At 41.7% G+C, this 25,493-nt stretch overlaps 1 protein-coding gene across 5 annotated transcripts in view; it reads right to left on the bottom strand.

Moving 5' to 3' along the window:
- The window catches only part of LOC126272556 (irregular chiasm C-roughest protein), a 1,094,042-nt gene that overhangs the window by 662,541 nt on the left and 406,008 nt on the right, over positions 1–25,493 (bottom strand). The window lies entirely within an intron of this gene.

Below are 25,493 nucleotides of genomic sequence, written 5' to 3'. Positions count from 1 at the left end.
TGGAACACTTTTTTCGCTTTGTGATAGATGGCGCTGCAATAGACACAAACAGTTGGTGACAGGTAGGTTTTTTAAATAAAAATACAGAACGTAGGTACGATTGAACATTTTATTTTGGTTGTTCCAATGTGATACATGTACCTTTGTGAACTTATCAGTACTGAGAACGCATGCAGTTACAGCGTGATTACCTGTTAATACCACATTAATGCAATAAATACTCAAAATGATGTCCGTCAACCTCACTGCCTTTGTCAATACGTGTAACGACATTCCTCTCAACAGTGAGTAGCTCGCCTTCCGTAATGTTCGCACATGCACTGACAATGCACTGACGCAAGTTGTCAGGCGTTGTCGGTGGACCACGGTAGCAAATATCTTTCAACTTTCCCCACAGGAAAAAATCCGGGTACGTCAGATCGGGTGAACGTGCGTGCTTCGACGACCAATCCACCTGTCGTGAAATATGCTATTCAATACCGCTTCAACAGCACGCGAGCTATATGCCGGACATTCATCATGTTTGAAGTACATCGCTATTCTGTCATGCGGTGAAACATCTTGTAGTAACATCGGTAGAATATTACGTAGCAAAACAGCATACATTGCACCAATTAGATTGCCATCGATAAAGTGAGGCCAATTATCCTTCCTCCCATAATGTCGCACCATACATGAACCCATCAAGGTCGCTGATGTTCCACTTGTCGCAACCATCGTGGATTTTCCGCTGCCCAATAGTGCATATTATTCGGTTTACGTTACCGCTGTTGGTGAATGACGCTTCGTCGCTAAATAGAACGCGTGCAAGATAATCTGTCATCGTCTCGTAATTTCCCTTGTGCCCAGTGGCAGAACTGTACACGACGTTCAAAGTCGTCGCTATGCAATTCCTGGAGCTCAAAAATGTGGTACGGGGGCAAACGATGTTTATGTAGCATTCTGAATATCGACGTTTTTGAGATTCTCGATTGTCGTGCAATTTGTCTGCTACTGATATGCGGATTAGCCGTGACAGAAGTTGAAATAGCTACTTGGGCATCATCATTTGTTGCTGGTCGTGGTTGACGTTTCACATGTGGTTGAACACTTCCTGTTTCCCTAAATAACGTAATTATTCGGCAAAAGAGCCGGACACTTGGATGATGTCCAGAATACCGAGCACCATAGATAGCACACGCCCTTTGGGCATTTTGATCACTATAGCCATACATCCACACGATATCTACCTTTTCCGCAATTGGTAAACGGTCCATTTTAAAACAGGAAATGTATCAAGAAGCAAATACCGTCCACACTGGCGGGATGTTACGTGATATCACGTACTTATTCGTTTGTGACTATTACAGCCCTATCTATCACAAACTGAAGAAAGTGGTCCAACTAAAACATTCATGCTCCATCAAGTTTCGGGAATGCAGCCGCATGAATTCTGCTTCTTCTTCTAATATTTCGGCTGTATACCTTTCAGCCATCTTCAGAGAGAGCCGTACGACTGACGCTCCAGCGCTCGCTCAATCCTCTTAAACTAGCGGACCGCGCCACTGCTCATGCGGCCACAGATAAACAAGGCGCCAGTGATGTTGATCAGCGGCAAAGACGTACAATATGACTGAGTTACGTCTGTGGCTGCGCATTCGATCCATGCTGGGAGGTCGATGTATTGCTGGGAGCTGAACTGGAGCGACGTCTTTGTGAGTTCAATATTGAAAGTGCCGGATTCCATGATATATCTAATGTGAAACCGCTGTCTATTAATTAAATTCTTCGTTAAGCGGATTTCAATGGCCTCCTTTACTACAGAGTCCCAGAAAGATGAAACAGAAGTCAGAATTTCGACATTTTCGTATACCATAGAGTGACCAGAATCAATACAATGCTCTGCCACAGCCGATTTACTGGGTTGAAAGAGCCGAGTGTACCTGCGATGTTCGGTACACCTCTCTTGGACTGTAAGATTCGTTTATCCGATATATGAAAGGCCACATTCACATGGTATCTTGTAAACTCCAGGCTTGCGGAGTAGTAAGTCATCTTTAACGGAACCCAGGAGTGCAGCCGTCTTCGCCGGTGGACGAAAAATCGCTTTTATTTTATGTTTAGTGAGGATCCTTCCTATTTTGGATAAAAGGCTTCCCACATACGGCAGGAAAGCCATGGATTTAAATGTTTCCTCGTCATCTGCTGCATTCCTTACGGACACCTTAGGTTTTATTTGTAATGCCTTACGTATCTGTTGTGGAGAATATCCGTTGTCCTCAAAAACTCTCTTCAGATGTAAAAGTTCGTCTTTTAAACTACTTTCATCAAATATGACGTGTGCTCGGTGTACCAAAGTTCTTAGAACACTACTCGTCTGTGAAGGATGGTGACAGCTATTAGCATGTAAATATAAGTCCGTATGGGTCGGTTTCCGATATACTGCATGACCCAAAGTGCCATCTTCTTTGCGCCGTACCAAGACATCCAAAAATGGAAGACATCCCTCCTTTTCCACTTCCATTGTAAACTGAATTTGTCCATGGATGTAATTCAGATGGTTTAAGAAGTCCTGCAATTTGTCCTCGCCATGGGGCCACACTACAAAGGTGTCATCAATGACCTCCAAAAAACTGTAGGCTTCAAAATAGCAGCATTCCCGAAACTTAATGGAGCAGTCTTTGCGCCGCGAAAACTTGAAGATTCACATAAAACATTCATGTTTCCTGGCGTACTACACGAATACCTAATAAAAAATGGGCGTTCCTATTTTAAAAAACGCAGTTGATATTCGTTTGACGTTTGGCAGCGCCTTCTAGCGGGCCAACTATAGCGCCATCTGGTTTCCCCCTTCTAGCTAGACAAGTTTCGTTCTTTGTCGTTTTCGCGTTTGATGTTTATTTCGTGAGATATTTGGCCCTGTCACTATCATTGGAGCACCTTGTAGAAGCAGATACAGAACAGATATACATGTTGTCCTAGATGGGGTTTGCTTCAATAAATTCTGACTCCAGCTACACAGTAACGAAATTTCAAATATCTGCAGAAACACAAGATAAAAAGCACCTGATGACTCTTAAAGAAAGACACACTCTATACTACTAATAAAGTCTTCGCGGTTTAGAAGTCATGTTACTTAGAATAAAACACTCGAGCTTCCAATAGCTGTCTCCATCATCGTCATCAGAAGTTAAAATCACTGAAAGGAGGCGGGCATGAACTCTGCTTTCACTCCAAGTCACTTCAGCACGCGTCGTTCCTTATTATCAGTGACTCCACAGTATGATGAAATGCATCTGGCATGACCTCTACCGCCGATTTATAACTTGTCTTTCGTCGTTGGTACTTGAAAGGTTTTGCTATTTATCCCTTATTGTAACCATTTGCTCTTCATGATAAGAGATATCTTACGCCCCGACAAAAACAAATATTGGTTTTTGCGTTCAAAAATGGTTCCAATGGCTCTGAGCACTATGGGACTTAACTGTTGAGGTCATCAGTCCCCTAGAACTTAGAACTACTTAAACCTAACTAACCTAAGGACATCACACACATCCATGCCCGAGGCAGGTTTCGAACCTGCGACCGTAGCGGTCGCGCGGTTCCAGATTGTAGCGCCTAGAATCGCTCGACCACCCAGGCCGGCGATTTTTGAGTTCCTGGAAAATATAGTGTCCTCATTGAATTCTGAAGCGTTTATATGGGTCAACCCATTCACATCACTGCTGAGAGCTGTGAAAAGCCTTCACGACATATCAGACAAAGCGAACATTGGAAGTCGGCCGTAGCTGAACATTTCCTAGAAAACGGGCATTAAGGGGAGACGATGGCAGTCTGGCACTGATATTTTTGTAAATCCATATCATAGCCATTTTTTGTTCAATCTCATTGAAATTTTGCGCACTTATGTATAGAGATCTAATATGATTTTGAAAAAGTCAGAATTTTTAATGACAATCAAATGCAGTGAGATAATTTTGAATTTTTTATTGCATTATTATTTTAAGGTTCATTTTTCATAATTTCGAGGCAAATTTGGCAAATATTGTTATTGGTAAAACAATCTACACCAAAATGTGTTCAATTTCCATCATCAACCAAATCCACATGTCCTCCATAAACAGAGCACTTGCAGGCTTTTCTAAGTGCTTCTGCCACCATTTGCAGATCCACAATTCTGAAACTTGTATTCCTGCCATGTTTTGTTTCTTGTAGACACATTTTCTGTCACAAGTTTTATTTTAGATGCACTTGGAGACGAGCTAATGTTTGCATCTGCAGGCCCGACCCTAACCTTAATGTCAGTTTTTTGCTTTATATTGGAAATATGGGACTTACTATATTTTCTAAATACTTTACCTGGCCTAGGCATTGTAAAAAGGGATCAATAGATTCAACCTTGCACAAAGAATGGCACAATAAATCAAGCGACACTCGAATTCCACTGAACAGCACAAAACTTGTTTACAACATTCCACAGACTTCTATACCACACTGATTGAACCATAAAATGGCTCCACAGCCTTCTTTACAACACTGCTGTTATGTATACAAAAAATCACAGCATTCTAAAGCTATATTTTCTAGGTTCACAGGCCAAATTCTGCAATAAAATTTTTCCTCCATTTGGTACACTGAAAAGAGGGCTTGTCGCATTACACTGCTTGGGGTTTTAATTTTTTTATGCAACCTGTAGTTCGAATTTCAAGGAAAAAATTTGGGACAATAATGTCAATTATATTTACTATCAAATAAGCAAATAAAATTAATTTGTAAATTTTTCATTATTTCTGCCACCGTCTCCTCTTAAAGACGATTTGAAAAGATCAGAATTTTGTCTCAAACACCATCACACTGGGATTATGTTATCAAATATGAGGCCGAAATTAGAATAACCAGCAATAGTTGGAACAGACACCAAGGGCACAGACGTATAGCACTGGGGAGGGCTTTGAAATTGAGCGAAAGCAAATACGTAAGCCTGACGTTTGTAAGGGCGCGCGGCTGGCAGTTTCAAACATGAAGCCAACCGGTTGCGTCATGTGACGTCACTTGGTCCTGCAGCGAGGTCTACGAGAAAGACAGGCCGTGGCGAGTACGTCACGAAGGTAGGCGTGAACTCGGTCGCTCGCTCAACCAAGCTAATAATATGCGTTTCTGAACCTCTTATGTCGCAGCTGGGTGTGTACGCATTAATGATAATTGCATTTTATATTTGAATATGTTATTATGAAGTCTTATTGATTAACAGTACTGCCGGCCGGTGTGGCCGTGCGGTTCTAAGTGCTTCAAGCTAGAAACACGTGACCGCTACGGTCGTAGGTTAGAATCCTGCCTCGGGCATGTATGTGTATGATGTCCTAAAGATATTCCGGATTAAGTAGTTTTAAGTTCTAGGGGACTGATGACCTTAGGTGTTAAGTACCATGGTGCTCAGATCCATTTGAACTGTTAACAGTACTACAACAAAATTCAGTTTGAGATCAATACTCGATATAAATTTTATAACGGCTTGTTTGTAGCATTTATTGTCTTGTATTTAATCGTCCTCGTTTCATACAAGAAGTGTTGGCTTATGCAACTGATAATCATTTTGGCTTGACTTAAATTTTATTGTACTCAGCACAGCTGTAACAATTTATTAATAGGCATATGGATCATTGTGGGACGAATAACAGCAAGATTCCATAACAGCGGATTCCAGCAGAAGATGCAATTCTCGTTTGTATGTACACACCTAATTACGAGTTAACAGGTGTAGAAATGCAGTTCGTCTGCTGAGCGAGCGAGCACAGCCCTGCCTTTGTGACGTGTGCGTAGCGGCCTATCTTTTTCGTAGGCCTCGGTCCTGCAGAGATACGGAGCTGCTGCTAGCTGCCCGTCTTGCCATCCGCGCATGCGTCACTGCGGTCCTCTCTGGAAGGATCCAGACAATGCCATTACATGTATACGGCGTAAAGATTAATAAAACCGACGAACTACAGGGACGCATTCTTGGCGGGAAATGGGGGAGAAAAGGTCCAATGAACATGTGTCAGAAATTGCATCGTTACGACAGTAGATGGCATTGCTCTGACAACTGCCGTGTGTTTCGTGTGTGTTGCAAGCTGTGTGACTGATGCAGCGTACTATAAGCAGCAGAATGGTCCCGTATTCACGTCGGTAACAAGCCGATGTTGTGTTTGTGTACAGTCAAGCATATGGAAACAGTTGAGAGGCAGCTAGGGTAGCTGTAGAACCTAGTCCTTCAAATTAGGTCTACGCGCAGTCCGCCGCCTCTGTGCAAGTTCGACTGCTGAAAGGACCCACGATCACACAAACGCCCGTAAAGAACTTGAAATATTGTGCGATGTGGTTGGTGTCTGTGAGGGTGCTTGTTTTAGTGTAGCCGTGCTGCCTCTCGTCCGTTTATATCTACTTGATCGTACACAACCACTATCTTGGCTTGTTCACTGCAAGAATACCGAACCATTTTGCTGCTTACAGAACGCTGCGTCAATCACACAGCACGCAACAAACAAGGAACACACGGCCCGTAGTCAGAGGAACTGTCATTCCTCAGCGCCATTTAGCGTGGCAACGATGTATTTCCTAACAGATTTTTATAGGGCCTTTTTCCCTCGATTTACAGTCAGGTATCCGTTCCTGCAGCTTGTCAGTCTTGTTAATGTTCACTCTGAATAAGCGGAACACGGTGCCAACCCCCGGAAGCCATGACGACGATGGTGGAGACTGCTATCGAAATCTCTATTGGAGGTATAAAGGGCGTCTCTCCTAACATTCGTTGTTCTCCGTCTACCTGTATTGCTGGAGTCAGTTCAAACAAATAGTGCTGGTCACGCTTTCATGCGACACCCTGCGTTTACTGAAAATGTTGGTTTATTTCTCTTTAAAAAACAAAATAATTTATGAAACGGAATTCTATGTACTCATTCGACATAGCTGTCCTGAATCAGTGTAGTGTGATTTATCTTTTATCTATATGTATTAAAAGGGACAGTAAAACCACTACTCCAGCAATGACAGTACTGTGGTGGCCCACGCTGAATTCTACAACCAAGCATGCAGCGCTACTCAGTCGCTACTAGAGTTCCGTGCAGTCTTCGTGTTTTACTGTCCCTGTTTACATATCGATGAAACAAATACTGGACTAGACTTAACCTCGGGCTACTCTAACGAATGGGCACGTAAAGCTCCGCGATTGAAATTATTTTTATTGTAACGGGAAACGATTCCGCCGACACTGGGCGAGCATTATTTGTTTGGGCTGATTCCTGTTACACAATGCAAAAAATAAATTTCAAGTATCTGCTGAAACACCAGATAAAATGTACCTGATGACCCTTAGGACACACGCCTTGCATACACAAGATAGAACAGATAGATTACTGCTGATGTTTTACTAATAAATGTGTGCAGTAAGCAGGCGTTCTACTCTCAAATTAGATAAAGATCTTCTTAATTCGTAAGACAGAAATATATCTATAATTTTCAGAAATATATTTTTCAGTCAGGGAAAACGGGAAACATACAATATGCACAGCCAAAAACAGGGAACAATAAGAAAGGAAGATTAAAGATCATGTGCTGGATTGAAAAGTGTCTGTAAAACAAACGCTTATACTTCCAGTTGTTAATTTCAGCAATGTAATCCATCCATGTCCTTCTCAAGATTGCTCTCAGCGCTTGGAACCTGTCATAAACGCCTATGTTCGATACGTTATATTACATTCTTTCATCATATTTTACTGTATTTTTCACGTGCAGAGGTAGCACATATTTCTATAAAACTTTTTAGTTCTGTTGTCTTATCAGGAAACCCTGTCCCTAATCTTCTTAGATCTTAACAATCTTATCTGAACAAGATTACATACATACCCGTTCCCATTAGAACTAAATTCTTTCTTTCCCACTCAGTCACTATATCAAAGTCCTTTTCAGTAACGTCCACTTGTAGCATTTGTCAATCGTGCTAGTGGCAGAATGGGACGCCCTCCCATGAGAAATCCTTGTGGCCAATAAGGGAGCACGTCGCAGCCCCTGGTGATCGGACGCCCTGTTAAGAACCATGTCCCGCCGTTTGCAATGTAGAGGGTAGATCATGCATCGCTGTGACCTCAGTGTAAGTACGTATTGTCTTTGAATAAAAGTACCATTTCTATTCATCTCATTGCGCATTTCTTCCTTTTACCCTCAATACTACACTGTAGCAGTTCTTTCTATGTTTGGCCGAAGTTTCATTGAGCTACTTTACTTGGCCGTGACACATGTTTCGAAAGTTACTTTCGCCATTAAGTTTTTGTCGCCAGTGTAGATTTGGGAACTCATAGTGAAATCCTTCTAGGAAATACGATTATGTTGGCAATAAAATGACAAGTTCAAACTCAATTCTATATTGATAATGAAACGATTTGTAGTTCGACATTCAGCTAATGAATAACAGATTTGGGAACGGAAAGCAGATATTTGAATATTTTGGTGAAATCATGATAGGGATTAACCAATGTTAAAAAAAATATATATACTCACAAGAACGAATTTTCACTCGTGCGCCGAACCTTCCTTGTAGATTTAAAATGTGTACCGGGCAGGGACTCGAACCTGAGACATTTGCCATTCGCGAGCAAGTGCTCTACCAACTGAGTTACGTTTTGTAACAAATATATTTTACTGTTCTGAAATGCAACGAACTTCATAGTTAAATAAATGTTTGTGTAAAATCTAAACATTTCCAAACCATCCTTAAAATTATTGCATCAAGTAAGGAATTAATTTAAGAAAGTAAGCAAACAAATTAGAAAATATATGGCAAAAACCCGTGTACATTAATGTCGAGATATTACATTTTTTGACAAAGTAATTTTTTTCCCTTTTCCTGCTGAACGTGTTCTATGTGTCATGTTTATTTATTGGTTGAACTGCTTTTAGATGTAAATTAGAGAAATTAAACACAAATTTTTTACTGATTTTCACGTAACACCAGTATATTTGTTACCTGTGTACTATAAAAGAAGAATGTGAACATGTGTTTTTTTTTTAGTTAATCATATCCGAGTGGGACTCATGACCCGTCCTCACAGCTCTACTTCACGGAAACATTTGTTGAAAACCTGCAGAAGATGAACCGTTATCTAAACCGGTCAGTGTGATCAGCGACACTTTGGTACTTTTTATATGCAGCATAGACAAAAAGGCTATGTACGTTTCAATTAAATCTGACGTTTGTAAATAATGTACAAAAGAGATTTGCCAAACAATCTCTTTATTCTGTTATGAAAGAGACTGAGTTAGTACCAAGAATTTGACTACATTCGTTGTTATTGAAGAGCTTAATGCGCCGTGAGCGATACGGTTACTAGAACGCACGATCAGATTGTTTAAGGATATGGATGGAAATCGTTCGTATCGTTTTGAAACGAATCTTCCTGATATTCGTCCTAACTTATCAAGAAAAACCATAGCAAACCCGAAACGCAAGATAACTTACAAGGTGAACATTCACTACTACAGTGCCTGACGTCCAACTAGCATGTAGAACAGGTATTATTCACCACTCAGATAAACCAGGAGGAAGCTAACTCGTTTATACGACTGTAAGCAACCAATACGGATACGTAAGGGCAGGCAAAAGCAATGGACGTTGTCTGCAGCGAAGTCAACGTCGCTATGTGAGCTCGGATGATTCATTCGGCAATTCCTAAACACGTCTTCTGTAGCTTGGCTATAGCTTGTTCCGCTGTAGAAGATGCGTGACAGTTGAAGTTCTTTTCCCAGATTATATTGGACTGCCAACTACTACTTCGCGCCTCAGTTACCACCAGTCACAAACAGGAACTTCACTTACGTTTCCGAGTACAGTAAGTAGAGTTATCCTTTCCACCAGTCAGGCATCAGGCTTTTTGGCGTGTGTAGATGCCACAGCAGCCGGTATGGCTAGTCAGAAAGATCAATTGATGACTCAGGGCGCATAAAAGGTCTGGGGAATGTTTTAGCAGCATTTATCAGAAATCCTCATACACCTGTTTGGTTTTGAGTTCATCCCTTGAGATTGTTCATCCGTACAGGATAGTATTTTCCTTCAGACGGATGGCAAATTTTAGTAGTTTAACCCAACTGAAACTCTCTCCTACCACTTAGATGTCTTCGCAGTATCAATCGTCAAACACGCAGCTTTAATTAACTGTGGGAGCAGTAGCTCTAAAAGATGTGCTGAAATGTTTCAGTACTGGACTGGGTCACCTCAGTTATGCTGCTGTACTCTTCGTTGTCAAGTTACGAGAATAATGAAACCCGGCAGTGAACTTGTATCGGTTAAAGTGTTTTCTGTTTCACTTGTCATTTGTCAGGTTTGTCGTAGCTACACTGATCCCCTGACAATGGTTTCCAGCAACCGCTGCCATATTCCACGCACTTTCCCCAGCATATGCTATAAAGTGAAGGATCGTGATATGAAATTCTGACCACCTAATTGGGATTAGCGTAGAAGTTGGAACTCACTTCCAACATGAGGGCGTGTGCGTCTCTCTCTCTCTCTCTCTCTCTCTCTCTCTTTGTCACACACACACACACACACACACACACACACACACACACACACACACAGGTTTAATCACTACCACTTCTATAGTCTCTCGTTTCCGACGTAATTGGATTAATTATAGGCATGAAGTGTTTGTCTTGATGTGCTGAGCGTGGCCCCTCCCCTCTATTCCTCACCCTACCCCCACCCCTGCGTAAATATTGACATAATAACCGCATTTTGTGTCAGGCAGGATGCTCAATAAGTGTGTGCGTATATGAATGAGGGAAAGAGAGTGAGTGAGAGGGTGAGAGAGAAAGAGACAGAGAAAGAATTGGCGGGGGGGGGGGGGGGGGGGACGGAGAGAGATAGATAGAGAGAGAATGTTCGGAAGAACTAAAACATTTGGGATTGGTATGCCGGCGAAGGAGAGTGGCGAAAGAAGTAGAGGATGAGAGGGAAGGAGGAGGCTGTCGGAAAGAGATAGAAGCGACGGTACTGGATAGAGAGGAATGTGGTTCTGGTGTGAGCAGGAGGCTGGCGCAAGAAACGAGACCACTTGTGTGCCGGTAGGCCGGAAGAAGCACGCAGCGCTAGCCCATTCATCATTTCACTGGCTCCCCCCAACCTCGCCGCTTTTATAAGTACAGTCTTTGTAGATACGAACTAACGCTAACTTCGAGCATAACAGAGAAAGGGACGGCAATATCCAACAGAAAACATCTGCGCGTTACGAGCATAAAAAAGAGAGGAATCGTTGCGGAAATTATAATTTGAAATGCATACTAAGGTACGGATATTATGCTTTGTGGAAATACTAGACACGCTGATGCAATTTGAAACTGGTTGCTATTGTGACTTTAATACAAAACAAACCTCTCTGCTTTGTGTAAGTACGAGCGGCCGTCATAAATTTACGTTTATCCCTTCGAAAGACTACAGTTACGCAATTATTTGTTTCTCTTTTTTGCAGGTACATTTCTGAAGTTTTTATATTTTTTGAGATACTCTACTTAACATTTAACACTTTCAAATGATCACATCACGTAGTAGAAGATATTAGAAGACAACCATTTCATAAATGGCTATATACTCTACATAGCTTTCAAGTCTTCAATATTGAGTACACAATTAGTAAATTCTTTGGTGACTCTTGCGTAGAGTTCTATTGAGAAAGAATGCACGTTTATAAAAAAAAAATTAATTTGGTGTGATTTGTAGTGTTGTTTACTAATACAGTGTATAAGGAGAAATCCCCTTCACGCGTTACCCTCTATGAAAATATGATTAATATCATATTCCCTTTAACCAGTTGATGGCATTTTTTTTTTTCATTTCCGGGTAAGGTTCATCATCTGGATGTCGTAGGTCCGTTACTGTTACCATGTTGGCTGTGCCCTTTGGATACAGCATAATCATTTACTGATGAACAGCTGTATGTTGCTTGCCTTGCCACAAACAAATTTTGTTCTTCGGTGTCAATTAGACTAAAAGCAGCACACATTGGAGGATGTGCCAGATGAATGGAAGGCAGTCGACAGTTTGTTGGGAATTTATTGTTGGATGGTCGAAGTAGAGAGGATATAAAATGTAGACTGGCAATGGCAAGGAAAGCGTTTCTGAAGAAGGGAAATTTATTAACACCGAGTATAGATTTAGGTGTCAGGAAGTCGTTTCTGAAAGTATTTGTATGGAGTGTAGCCATGTCTAAAAGTGAAACATGGACGATAAATAGTCCGGAAAAGAAGAGAATTGAAGCTTTCGAAAGGTGGTACTACAGAAGGATGCTGAAAATTAGATGGCTAGATCACATAACTAATGAGGAAGTACTGAATAGGATTGGGGAGAGAGAAGTTTGTGGCACAACTTGACCAGAAGAAGGGATCGGCTGGTAGGACATATTCTGAGGCATCAAGGGATCACCAATCTAGTATTGGAGGGCAGCGTGGAGGGTAAAAATCGTAGAGGGAGACCAAGAGATGAATACACTAAGCAGATTCAGAAGGATGTATGTTGCAGTAGGTACTGGGAGATGAAGAAGCTTGCACAGGATAGAGTAGCATGGAGAGCTGCATCAAACCAGTCTCAGGACTGAAGACCACCACAACAACAACAATCTAGTACCACACTGTCCTTATAATACACCGCCGTTGATTCCTAAAAACGCACATATGAGTTGTACCGAACATTCTAATCCGTTGCCACAAATCAGTTAAAGACCACACATTAAGAGGTTATCTAATGAACGAAATACTTCAGCAATCAACAGCAGAAAAGAAGAAGGAACTCATGTCTGAAAAGGGAACTACTATTCACCGCATAGACCTGCTACCGAAATGTTTCCAAGTAATTTAACATTCGACGCAGCTACCGTATTTGTTAGCAAAAAGGTGGGAATTTAAGGAGATGGGAACGGGATAAACTGAAAGAACCAGAGGTTGTACAAAGTGTTACGGAGAGCGTAAGGGAACAGTAGACAGGAATGGGGGAAAGTAGAAGAAGAATGGGTAGCTTTGAGGGATGAAATAGTGAAGGTAGCAGAGGATCAAATAGGTAAAAAGACGAGGGCTAGTAGAAACCCTTGGGTAACAGAAGAAGTATTGAATTTAATTGGTTAAAGGAGAAAATATAAAAATGCAGTAAATGAAGCAGGCAAAAAGGAATAGAAACGTCTCAAAAATAATATCGACAGGAAGTTCAAAATGGCTAAGCAGGAATGGCTAGATGACAAATGTCAGTATGTAGAGGCTTATCTCACTAGGGATAAGATAGATACTGCCTACAGGAAAATTAAAGAGACCTTTGGAGAAAGGAGAACCACTTGCTTGAATATCAAGAGCTTTGATGGAAACCCAGTTCTAAGCAAAGAAGGGAATGCAGAAAGGTGGAAGGAGTATATATAGAGGGTTTATACAAGGACGATGTACTTGAGGACAATATTATGGAAATGGAAGAGATATGATACTGCGTGGAGAGTTTGACAGAGCACTGAAAGACCTGAGTCGAAACAAGGCCCCCGGAGTAGACAACATTCCATTAGAACTACTGACGGTCTTGGGAGAGCCAGTCATGACAAAACTCTACCAGCTGGTGAGCAAGATGTATGAGACAGGCGAAATATCCTCAGACTTCAAGAAGAATATAATAATTCCAATCCCAAAAAAAGCAGGTGTTGACAGATGTGAAAATTACCGAACAATCAGTTTAATAAGTCACTGCTGCAAAATACATACGTGAATTCTTTACAGACGAATGGAAAAGCTGATAAAAGATGACCTCGGGAAGGATCAGTTAGGATTCCGTAGAAACGTTGGAACACGTGAGGCAATACTGACCGTACGACTTATATTAGAAGAAAGATTAAGGAAAGGTAAACCTACGTTTCTAGCAATTGTAGACATAGACAAAGCTTTTGTGAATGTTGATTGGAACATTCTCTTTCCAATTCTAAAGGTGGCAGGGGTAAAATACAGGGAGCGAAAGGCTATTTACAATTTGTACAGAAACCAGATGGCAGTTATAAGAGTCGAGGGGTATGAAAGGGAAGCAGTGGTTGGGAAAGGAGTGAGACAGGGTTGTAGCCTATCCCCGATGTTATTCAATCTGTATATTGAGCAAGCAATAAAGGAAACAAAAGAAAAGTTCGGAGTAGGTATTAAAATCCATGGAGAAGACATAAAAACTTGGTTCGCCGATGACATTGTAATTCTGTCACAGACAGAAAAGGACTTGGAAGATCAGATGAACGGAATGGATAGCATCTTGAAAGGAAGGTATAAGATGAGCATCAACAAAAGCAAAACGAGGGTAATGGAATGTAGTCGAATTAAGTCTAGTGACGTTGAGGGAATTAGATTAGGAAATGAGACACTAAAATAGTAAAGGAGTTTTGCTATTTGGAGATCAAAATAACTGATGATGGTCGAAGTAGAGAGGATATAAAATGTAGACTGGTAATGGCAAGGAAAGCGTTTCTGAAGAAGAAAAATTTGTTAATATCGAGTATAGATTTAAATGTCAAGAAGTCATTTCAGAAAGTATTTGTATGGAGTGTAGCCATGTATGGAAGTGAAACGTGGACGATAAATAGTTTAGACAAGAAGAGAATTGAAGATTTCGAAATGTGATGCTACAGAAGGATGCTGAAGATTAGATGGTTAGATCACTTATCTAATGAGGAGGTATTGAATATAATTGGGGAGAAGAGGAGCCTGTGGCACAAGTTGACTATAAGAAGGGATCGGTTGGTAGGACATGTGTCTGAGACATCGAGGGATCACCAATTTAGTATTGGAGGGCAGCGGGGAGGGTAAAACTCGTAGAGAGAGACCAAGAGCTGAATACACTAAGCAGATTCAGAAGGATGTAGGCTGCAGTAGGTACTGGGAGATGAAGAAGCTTGCACAGGATTGAGTATCATGGAGAGCTGCATCAAACCAGCCTCAGGACTGAAGACCACAACAACAACAACGTATTTGTATTTTAACTGCAAGGCGAGACTCTCCAATTACTAATCAACGAGGACTTTAACGAATAATTAGTCACAATATTTAAGAAATAATACTGTCCACATTTTCAAACACCCAGACATATTCTCACAGAAATGAACGGTAATAACGCCGCTGAAACCTAGACGTGCAAGTACATAAGACCGAGTACCACAGTTCGACTGTACGCATTGTGAACATTGTAGCGTTACAAGATACTGGAGCTTTCACACTGCTATATTCCCACGTAAGTGATTACAGGCAGGAGACTGAGTTAAAATGTAAGTATTTTATCAATTTTAATATATATTACATTAATTTGCGAAACATATTTTTCATGAAAGTTTGTTTTCTGTTTCATAACAAAACACAGGTGCTGCTCAACATGCCGACGGCTGAATATTCGCTATGGCAGCCACAGAGGTTGAACCAGGCAACCAAAAATTAGGCGACAGCAAGAGATCGTACGATGATCGTGTAGTTAAGTCATGGAGAGATGAGTGTTGCAGATCTCTGACTCCATTTTAAAAATAAAGACGACGAAAATTTAAAATAATTGAATGATTAATACGTATCATTTAGTATGTGATGCTGTATGTACAGCGAGGATTTACATGCAGAGATACTGCAGCCTACACAGGTGTGGGCCGAAAATATGGAATCGCCGAGAGAAATGCATGCTTGAAGATAAATGCCTATGCTGCTCAAGCCGGCATCTTGCCCGGTTTGTACTTGATCGCGGCACTTGTGCAAAGTCCTCAGTATGTTGTAGGTATCAGTCGCAGTCAGAAAAGAGTTCTGTGTCGGAGTTCAGTACATTCAGACGGGGGCACATTGTTTGTGCTTGTATTGTGGGAGCTTTCGTAACCAAAGGAGATGAAGCGTTTGGCGTTTCACGAGGCACCGAACTCAAGATTTATTCCGCTTACAGGGAAATCGGAAATCATCGCCCGCTAAATCACAATGCGGACGAAAATGTTTGCGTAGTGATCGTAACAGAAGGTCATTGAAAAGGACTGTGGCAAAGAATGGGATGACAGCGGCAACAGCCGCTGCAGAACTGAATGTCGAAGTCACGAAACTTGTCAGAACCAAAAGAATACTAACAAGGTTTGCAGGTCGATCTACAACTCCAAAACCACTCATCAGCGATTCCGTAAACAGGTCAGTGTGGTTCCGAAGGCATGAAACCGGGACTATGCAGCATTGGAAGAATGTTATTTCGTTGAATGAGTCTTTTTTTTTTTTAAACTGTTCAGCTCTGGTCGATGTCCCGCCCCAAAAGCGAAGAATGACGGGGGTTCTTCAGTGATTATTCAGGCAGCCATATCATGGTATTCCATTGGACCTATGGTTACTCTGCAGTTTCGTATTACTGCCAAAGATTATGTGACGATTACGGCTGGTCAAGTGTGGTTCAATTGGCTCTGAGCACTATGGGACTTAACATCTGAGGTCATCAGTCCCCTAGGACTTAAAACTTGTTAAACCTAACTAACCTAAGGACATCACACGCATCCATGCCCGAGGGAGGATTCGAACCTGCGACCGTAGCAGCCGCGTGGTGCCTGACTGAAGCGCCTAGAACCGCTGGGCCACACCGACCGGCGCTGGTCAATTCTGTCTCATGGTACAATGTTTGTTCCCCAGTGGCGATGCTGTGCACCAAGATTGCAGGGGTCATGTTCACACAGCTCGCATCATCCACAACTTGTCCTCTGAGCACGAGAATGAATCGTCGCATCTGCTTTGGCCACCATAGTCTCCACACCTGAATAATATTAAGCCTTTGTGCTCTACTTTGGACAGCAGTGCCTGATAGCTATACACCTCCGACATCGTCACATCAATTTGCCGCTTTTTTCCACGAATAATATTATAAATCTCCCATGAAACCCATACTCGTCCTGTATTTATCCAGTGACAGATTACTGGAAGGTGGTTTCAATGCCTTAGGCATTCTGCATTATGCATGGTAATGTGATACATTTTTGGTATTTCCATGTTTTTGCCTAACACATTCCTGTATAGTGAAGTGATTATATATTTAAGGAAAAAAGACGATATGGCTTTAAGACCATAAAGAAAAGTTTAAGAAAATTGACGACCGACGAAAAATTATTGAAAAGGAAATGAATACGCACAAGCGCTGAAAATCTCAAGGATTACCTCAGAAAACCTATCAAAAAACATCCCTAAGTGTTAACAGTCACCAGTACAACACATTTACAAAATTAACGGTTTTCTGCTTTATTCTTGTTACAATGTAATAATTCTGCAAAGAAACACAATACACTATGTATTATTTTCCAAATCAAGGTAGTTAATGCGATATCGTTACTGGTGGAAGTTATAGTTCAGAGCGCGGTTGTAAGAAGCAAACCAAATCTTTAGAAACCAATCGTGTCTTTACAACGCCAGTTAAGGAAAGTAACAAGCAGGGTGAAAACTCTACTATCATAAACACACTTTTCTACCAGCAATACATTCAGACAGATGCGTACGCCCCCTTCACGAACTAAATAGATTAAAATGGACGACAGATGACATCAATCTTCTTCGAGCCCGTGAGTCGCTCTCGGGATGGGACAAGGATGCTCGTAATCTTCGATCACCGCAGCGGAAGGTTCCCAGTGTGCACGCCAGGGGCCGGAAGCCCTCAGAGGAAACGTACAAAAGAGCCGCCTCTGTGACGGACGGGGTACGCAAAAGACGGGAAATGTGGCGAGGGAGAAAGCGGCCCGAATAAAAGCGGCGCCGGAATGCATTATCCATCAAATTCAGCGCGAATTTCACTTGTCGGGAATCGAAGGCGTAAATGATGGTCGCCGACGCTCCCACTCAGCTTGGGACGTAGAAATATAAGGACGTCATATCTTTCTCCCCATTTCTCCATCTCGCAACCTTTCCACGAACGCCTGTACCTTGCCTCCTCGCACCAGTTGCCGTGCTTCACGCACATGGACAATAATCGATGGTGCGGGTTGTAGGAAACATGGCACGTCACGCGCTGCACGCATCTGTCTCGTGAAACCGTGTTTCGTTTCCACGAATATCATCACCGCTTTTCCTCACGTCAGGTATTGTAGGTCTTCTTTTTCCTCTTCTTCTTCTCCTCCTCATTCCTCGTCTTCTTTCATGACGTACTAATCCGACTGGTTTGTTAAAACCTCCACATCGTATCAGTGGTGTTGGTTTTCCTCAGCTTACCAAAGGTCTGTCTCATGTTGGGACTATGCGTACATCGTAATAGTGAAGCCCACAATGCATCTGAATCGTTAAATATGTTTGGAAGTTAGATATACAGCCTAGTTCCTTTGTTCCTGATCTATCATCTGCTTCTCTTCCCTATCTTTGTTTTTCACCACCTCCTCACCCTATCTCTATCCATCTTGTCCTCCCCATCTATCTATCCATTTCTTCCTCCGACTGGTCTCTCTCCAAGTAACTACTTTTACCTTCTCTCTTGTCCATCTGGAGCTTTCTCCTCTACATGTTCACCCCTCCCCTCCCCCAACTCCTCTGTTCCATTTCCTCTTTCACCTACCGCTGGCCTTGAACCTTGTTTATTGTTATAGCCAACGAAATTCTGATTGGCAACTGCAGTCAATTAAAATAAATGGATAAATAATCTGGGTTCATTGATGTATGGGGTATGAGAGAGACCTCTCCTGCTGCTGGATCTGTGACGACAGTAGCTTCAATGGCAATCTTTCACTTAGTTTCAATCTGAAAACGGGAAAAATGTAATGCCTTATTGCCTTTGTTGGTATGAATGTTTATTAGAGAGTCATGTGGGATTTAAAGTAAGTGTGTCAAGAATTTTTCTGATATTTTTAATAACAACGTTTCTTTGAAGTAAATCGCTCAAGAGATTGTTTAATTTTCACTAGCAAATTTTCCATATATATAAATATTTGGAAAATTTCCTATCCAAAAATGTCAAAAATTTCTTGAACAATATACTTCAGATTTTCGTTTACGATAACTCTAATAGACGTTTGAATGGACATAGGTTCGTTGGGGTTCTTAGATTTCCCATCGGGAGCTTTCCTAGGTGGCGGATAATGGAAAACTTCCCAGATATGGATCATATGGGTGGTACTGGGGAAATGAAAATCTCAGGGTTGCCCAAATGCTAACACAGGACTAAATCCATTACTTTCTGTATGTCCATCCTTGTGTTCGGAACTCTGGTAGCCATACTACAAATCGCATAATAAGGATTGCTGTAGGTGTTTCATTTTCTTATATAAACCCATTAATTTATCTTCTATCATCCAGCGGCTAGGGGTCAGCGTCCGTTCACAAAGTTGGTGCGGCTGCTACAAACATGGCTTGATCTCAACAATCAGGTCTTCAATACTTGTGATCTCCATCAGGGTCACCACAATCACCTTAAACGTGAAAAAATTTGGTGAAACAAGAAGAAAAATGTCCACTACCCCCGGCTCCTCTTACTTCCCGGTAATCGGATTCTGGGGGACCAGGAATGTCATGAGAAGAAGAAGAATAGTCGGATCCTCTAGAAACCTCTTCGCAAACAGTGTATCGGCACGCTCAACATCAGCACGCTGGTCAAGATGGGCAAACTTAAACAACTCAAGGATGTTCTGGAAAAATTGCGCGTCAAAATCCTGGCAATAAATGAGACGCGCATCACAGACGAAAACCAATTCAACACAGAAAATAGCAGGATACAGAAAGCTAAACCTGCCGTCAGAACACGAACACCGACAATGTTTGGCACAGGATTTGCGGTTCACAAGTCATTCATAGACAACATCCTTGATTTCAACCCATCTCAGAAAGAACCTCTGGGATAATCTTCAAATCAGGGAACGAAAGATACACAAGCATCAACTCACCTGCACCGACAAATGATCACAACAGAAGGAAACAAAGGGAAGTAGAAGACTTTTGGGAAGGCACAGGAGAAATAATAAATAAAATACCAGAAAGACATGTTAAAATTGTACCATGAAACTTCAGTGCACAAATAGGCAAGGAGAAGAGGAACAATCACCTGGATATGTATTATAAAGTTTATTTCATCACTTTCCCAACACTTAAGTACATTAGAGCATTTACCCGCGAAAGGCAATGTTCCCGAGTTCGAGCCTCGGTCAGGCACACAGTCATAATCTACCAGTAAGTTTCATATCAGCGCACTTGCCGCTGGAGAGTGAATAAGTACATCATTTGTAATTAACAAAGGCATCTAATTTCAATCTGTCCATAAATGTGGGACCCACAGTAAATCCATCGTCACGTAAATTGGCATGTTCAGCGAGGTACAAGGCATTATCCTCAGTTGCAACTCCACATGGTTAAACTACTCTCATTCATCTCACTAGGACGGAAGTTTCAGCTAGGTCATTATTACAGCACAATCAGGCACTGGTGTTAATGTAAAAGTGAACAGTGACGCATTAATCTTCGATTTCGTTTTCCTGCCCAAATTTATCAACTAATTCTTGTACTGTGCAAGCAAGCATGGCGATGGGTAAATGTTGTAGACGCGCCACCCCCTGCTCTCTGGTCCATTAATACGTGTTGTGCTCGAAGAGAAGCTGTAGGGAATGGTTTTTATCCGCCTAAACTTTTCTGTCGCCGCTGCATTTACGGGCTACAAGTCAAACGGAGCAGTGTTTTGCTTTGGAGGTTTTGGAGTTTCGAGAGTCGGGTGCTACCCAGTGTACAGCGACATTGCAACTTCTCTGATTGACGTTCCCTTAGCATATCTACGTACGTAGTGTTCTGCCTAAATTAAATCGTGAAAAAACGGGCGGATCTTCTTTGCATCTTCTCCACCCACATTAAATACTAAGTAAGGGTGTCAAGCCGACGAAAAGACATCAAGAATTGGTTGAGCGACTGCTTTGTAACATACTTTCTACGTGGATGAATTAGACTTCCTTAGGCTTCTTCCATTGCATCGCAAAAAATAGATTTAGGGCGTAAATATCTTCAACATTGCGCGGCCCTGTCAGCAACTGTAAAAATATTAATTTTAACTTTAATAATCAACAGCCGCAGTTGCACCGTTTACCTAGAATTAACCTAGGTTTCAGTCGTGATAACCCAGCCTTCTTTAGAATAACGATAACTATCATTTGTCCATAGCGGACATCGTCAAGGTAAAACAAATTATCGTCAGGCTAAAACTTATATGGAACTGCCTCGGCCTCACTTCTCGACCGCGATGCGGCAGCCGCGAGTGCTGTACTGTAACTGACGACAATTTATGGATTTGTAGTTTAAGCTTGACGATGTCCACTATGGAAAGATGGTAGTTACAGTTATTTTGTAGATGGTTGGTTTATCCCGACAGAAACCTAGGTAAATTCTAGGTAAACGGTGTTACTGAGGCTGCCGATTACTAAAATTAAATTTAAGATTTAGAGCGGTTGGTAACACGACGACGTCACTTATTTTAAAAATTTTATAACGGATTTTAACAGCAGCCTAACGAAAACTGAGTCAGATGCTCCAACAGCACGACAAACCAGTTTTTAAATGGAATTGCTGCAGTGCTGTCGTGCGTCGTACACTCGCACAACCACAGTGCTGCGTGCTGTTTGTGACGGGAGCTGTTTGATTACATTTGCTCGCACAACGGGAGGCGGCTGTGGCGTTCCGGAACACTGCTGAGCACCGCACCAAGTAATGCAGTATGATTTGAAAGATACATGCGAGATCGGTCTCCATGTGCGAACAGCAGCTACGTCCGGTCATCTCGTCAGTCTGATGTTGCCTGTACACGTACTTCCTGTACGTATTTTTAATCAAAGAAATACGCACACGAGTATACATTGTCCTTTCCTACAATTTGTGTATACTGTATTTGCTTCTTTAGCTTATAAGCAGTTCTCCAACGATACATAGAGACCCTTGCAGCAACTGCTCAATGAACTTTGGTCGTACCACGTCACACACTTTTTCGTTGAGGAGGAACAGTGATGGTCACGCTAGCCAGAATGTTCATAATCACCTAAAAGCGCAAAACGTAACGTGTAAGTAGGCTGTTTATGTATTTGAATATTGGAACCGCTATGTAGCGCTTTGCATTAATAACTCTGACAGCGCTGTGCGCTCTCTGTAAGAGACTCTGTGGCTGGTCGGAATAGCAGTTGGAAGTTAACAGTCAGCGGTGATGGAAGTTGGAGGTGAACAGCCAGTAGTGATGAAGGTGGGAAGTGAGAAGTTAGCACTGATGGAGGTTAGAGGTTTGAAGTGTTGGCGAAAGCGGAATATCTGGACGTGTCCAACTTGGAGATTGAATATTATTCATATTTATATAGTTTTTGGAACAGGACGTCATGCACGATTATATAATTGTTGAACTGGTTTCATATTATTAAAGTGTTTGCTTTGCAACAAAAAAAAGGGGTCAAATGGCTCTGAGCACTATGGGACTTAACTTCTGAGGTGATCAGTCCCCTAGAACTTAAAACTGCTTAAAACTAACTAACCTAAGGACATCACACACATCCATGACCGAGGCAGGATTCGAATCTGCGACCGTAGCGGTCGCGCAGTTCCAGACTGTAGCGCCTAGAACCGCTCGACCACCCCGACCGGCCGCTTCGCAACAGAATCTTTCCTTTTGCTAACCATATGCCTGTTAGTAGTCAGAGCCTACAGTAGTTAGAATCTTTTATTCCGCTGACTTTATTGGCGCTTGCTGTATTGCAGTAGTTCGGGTAATGAAGACTTTTGTGAGGTAAGTTACTTATGTAATGTATAGGTTATTGTTAGGATTTTCTCTAATTCAGGGCCATTCTTTTGTATTAACTATTTGAAGTCAGGTTATCATTGTTGAGCAGTTAGATTGCGTTGCGCTAGGATATTGTGGGTCAGTGTTGAGATGATAAAGAATAGCAAATAGACAGTATAGTCAATTTCACTCAGCAATATAAGTAAAAACTTTATAAAGAAGTTTCACTTTCACACTTATTTCATTACAGACAAGTAAAATGAGTTTAAGAAACTTCAAATGTAAACAGCGTGTACATGATCATAGCTGTGCTGAACGAGCACACATCAGCGGAGAGTTAGGAACTACAGCCGTAACAACTTGCTGACTCTGTGGATGCCTCGGACACTGCTTTGTGTTTCATTAACAAACCCCATGCATGATCGGTTATTGTAAGCGAAGTCTTAACTAGCCATGCTGCCGATGTCGCTGCTAGAATCAGATTGTTGCCTCTCTCATCGTCGATAGCGTTGTAAGAAACATTTATCAGTTCGACAGGCTAAATGCTGATCTAGTAAACAAACGAACACCTGCTGGATCGCAACTTCTTTTGTTTCCGACAGCAGGTTTCATCCTGCGCAGGAGACCATCTTTTCGTCTGATGCCTCCGAACGTAATTTGTCCAAAAACTGCACTTTGCGGCGCCAGATCTGAAAATGACTGGAGCGCAGCTGAAACCGGTAGTCGGTAATAAAAGAAAACATGATCCAGATGGTCTTTATTTATTTATTATAACAACAGAGGTAACGTTCCCATGATGAGGCGTAAATTATGTAGATTCTGACCTCATCGCTGTAAACAATTACATGCTATTCGCCTCTCGAATTGCGACTTATGTGACAGCTTCGGCGGGTAGCTGCACGCTTATAGTATGTGAAAGGAAGCGTGCCAGCTCATATTATTATTTTTCTGTATCGACCTGCAACGATCAGCTTTATGGCTCAGATTCTAGCAATAAGTTAGAATTCAAATACACACTGCTTAATACCAATGATACCTGAATGCGATCGAAAAACTAGGGAACCAATCCCGGAAATGAAAAATCAACTACCACGTCATCACTAGTCCGACCCGGCAGCTGCGGGATCAGCGTGACTGGATGCCAGCCGAAGGGGTCTGCGTTCGACTCCTGACCGGGTCGGATATTTCTTCCATTCGGGAACTGAATATTGTGTTGATTTTATCATCATTTTATCATCACTGACACGCAATTCGCCTCAGTGGAATCACTTAAAAAGACTTCCACCCACAGAAGAATGGACACACGACACGTAGACGTCACCAGTGTAATGGAATTAATATACCAGTATACCAAACAATGCTACAGAGGGACACATCTCGGAATCAAAGGTCGTTTAAGGTTCATAAACAACGAAATTGTTGACCAAATGGCAAAGAGCGACAAAACGGAAAGATTACACTTTTTGAGCTTCTAACTCATTCACATCGTTACCAAATACGTAGAGGGGCATTTGATCACTGGTACGGATTCGGGTATACCTCTCAAATGACGAAAGGACAAAACTTAGCCTGGATATAGCAATGCCTTCCAAAAACAACTTGGTATTGGAAATTAAAACTTCCACGGCGATATACACCCAGGTGCAAACTACTTTCTGCTAGTCTGGTTCCGCTAAGTAGGTCAGCAGGCCACACGAAGGTAATCGGTAGATTGAGAATCCCCTACATACAAGCCTCATGAATCTTGCCCGACAGCCATATATCGATGTCCTCATCGCAAGACGCTTTTAGGAGACGGGCTCTCATGTGTAATTTCGAAGATGTGGAGGCACCGAGTCGCAAAACCGCGATACTTCGTTGACATCACAAATGCACAACTTCAACTATCAGAAGAATAAGGTGTACGTAGTGACTTTATAATTGGATATTTTTGTACAGTGTTAATCTCTTGCGCCGATTAGTGACTTAATTCCATTAATTCCAAACTTGAACCCCATGAACCTTACTATAGTGAAAAGTGATTCTCATTCAGTGACATCCACAAGACTAATATGGTTTATATGTTTCTGTTATATGTGGTGGTTATATGCAATTAAGAAATAGTGATATATATATATATATATATATATATATATATATATATATATATATATATATAAAATCTTCTGTTAATACAACAAACAATATGCGACTTTGGTATCAGTAACTACAAGGAAATGAATAACATAAAGAAGAACATAATATATTTTTCCTTTACTGACGTCTATTAAGTGTGTAGTCCTTCTATTTACTTTATACTATTTGCATTGCTGAACATTGTCAGCTATGAATCCAGTGTTTTCATTCATTCGTCCTCACGTTTATGGTGTTCCGTAACTCCCATTGTGAAGCAAAGCTTTCAGGGGTGTGTAATCAGGCACATTAAAGTTTAACCTGCTGCTTCTCTGAAGTAACATTCGAGCTGCAGTACTCGTCCTAAGCTCTGCTGCGCCCAGGAACTTCATGCTTGGTGCAGCAATGCAGGCGTTAATGCACGTCTCGCTGCCGTACGTAACACGACAGACGAGTATATTCAGCGTTATACACTCCTGGAAATTGAAATAAGAACACCGTGAATTCATTGTCCCAGGAAGGGGAAACTTTATTGACACATTCCTGGGGTCAGATACATCACATGATCACACTGACAGAACCACAGGCACATAGACACAGGCAACAGAGCATGCACAATGTCGGCACTAGTACAGTGTATATCCACCTTTCGCTGGAATGCAGGTTGCTATTCTCC

The sequence above is a fragment of the Schistocerca gregaria genome, chromosome 5, assembly GCF_023897955.1.
Source record: "Schistocerca gregaria isolate iqSchGreg1 chromosome 5, iqSchGreg1.2, whole genome shotgun sequence".
NCBI lineage: Eukaryota > Metazoa > Arthropoda > Insecta > Orthoptera > Acrididae > Schistocerca > Schistocerca gregaria.
Note: the sequence above shows the minus strand (reverse complement) of the source record. Positions and strands in the feature narration are given on the sequence as shown.